Below are 1993 nucleotides of genomic sequence, written 5' to 3'. Positions count from 1 at the left end.
GCACCGAACGTAATGTAAAAGCACCGAACGTAATGTAAAAGCACCGAACGTAATGTTAAAAGGGCCGAATAACAAATGCGCCGAACGGAAAAGAGCCACCAAAGGCAGTAACGGCGTTCCATACAAATCTGTGTAGCAGATAGCGGTGAGCAAGGTTCCTAAGTATAGCCTATCAGTCCATGTCGTTCTCAGCAGGCCAGAACTATACTAACTATTTTAATTCAAGTATAGGCAATCAAAAGGGAGCTGGTTAGCGTGTTCTACTCGAGACATCCGCATCTACAATTTTGAAAATTTACCAAAATTGATTAATATGCATGAAGTTAGCCAATCACGTGATATACAAAATCAGTCATGCATACGATATCCCACATCAAATTTGATGTGGGAAATCGTACGCATGAATCGTTTGCCCAGGCCCTAATTCGAAAAAAAAGGAATCGAGTATGGGACGCCAATTAAATTAGGTATGGCGCGCACTAAGTGCAATAAAGAGTGAGTAACCTAAAATTAGGGCCTGGAACCCAGGCTAGTAATTAAAAATCACCTTATTTTGCGAGTTATCCCCTCATAATCACCAATCCCCACTTAACCTTCCTAACACCATCACCTCCCTTCCATTTCAAGACCCGTTACTGATGCTAGGGTCTGCTAGTGATAGGAAAAGTTCGTAAGCCTACTACTATACAGAATCAGGTTGCGTTCTATAGTCAAAATGCAATGCATGTTATTTTTAATACCGGCATGGTTGTCTTTTCTTCAAAAGAATTCTTATTCCTGTATTTTAACAAATTTCAATTCAAATAATAATAATTCAAAGTTTCTTCTATTCCGTCATATGTATGTAAATATATTTAAACTTTAATCGATTCAGGCTTATAGATAGAATTCCCGATCGGCAGTGGATTTGTGAGAAGAGCATGCGCACATACTCTTGGAAGCACTGCTTCCATTCCAGTGTTAAATTGGCTATTTTGACGCCACCACACGGTTGTCACAATAGCAAATTTAAGCGTTGTAGGGTATGCTCTGCACGCGATTTTTTTTCCCGTACGAAACATTTACATGAAACTCCACTCGGGCTGTCTCGGCTGAATCGACCCAAAAATCTCATTGCAGAATTCAGGAGGTCAAAAGGTCATCAACAGATAAACGTCTACAAAACAACTTCTGAGAGAACGTCGCTGTCTAATTTTTAAAAATACATTGATGTTACTATATGTTAATACCAATGGTCGTTTAAAATGACATATAATATTTGATTAAGCTGCACGAGTAATGAAAAGTGTTATTTTAACTTGAGTTACATATCATGACAATTTTAATTTTTTGGTTAGGCCTTGGTTTTGCATAATTAGGCCTACTAAGACGCTTTCTGGGAAAAGCACAAAGAGTAAGGAAAAGCGCGTTTTTCTTCATATGAAACAGGGTGACAGTTATTTTCAAATTAAGAGAAGAGCTCAGAATAGGCAGCTCTAAAATACTGGATGCCATAAGACCTGCCAAAATGGCAGAGCACCAATTATGAATGTAAAAATGAGCTAGTTATTAATATTAGGCATAGTAATCGGCAGTTTCTTGATTACAAGGCTAGACCAAGTTAATTACATGTAATGCCGAAATGATTATTATTATTATTATTATTATTATTGTTGTTGTTATTATTATTATTTTTATTAATTATTATTACCTGTACGTTAAGGGGAACTTAGACAATGGAGGAATTAGAGAACAATTTAAAAAACGACGTTAAGAGGAAGTACACAAAAGATATTCCCCTTGGGCTAGTTATTATTTATAGGCCTAGTAAATAGTATCTGTAGATTCTTCATTGCAAGCCTTAAGCCAAGGTAATTAATGCTGAAATTATTATTATTATTATTATTATTATTATTATTATTATTATTATATTATTAGTAATTATTATTACCTGTACCTTATGGGGAACTTAGACAATGGAGGAATTAGAGAACAATTAAAAAAACGACGTTAA

The sequence above is a fragment of the Anneissia japonica genome, unplaced genomic scaffold (assembly GCF_011630105.1).
Source record: "Anneissia japonica isolate Jap-2015-1 unplaced genomic scaffold, ASM1163010v1 scaffold8327_len73589_cov114, whole genome shotgun sequence".
NCBI lineage: Eukaryota > Metazoa > Echinodermata > Crinoidea > Comatulida > Comatulidae > Anneissia > Anneissia japonica.
Note: the sequence above shows the minus strand (reverse complement) of the source record.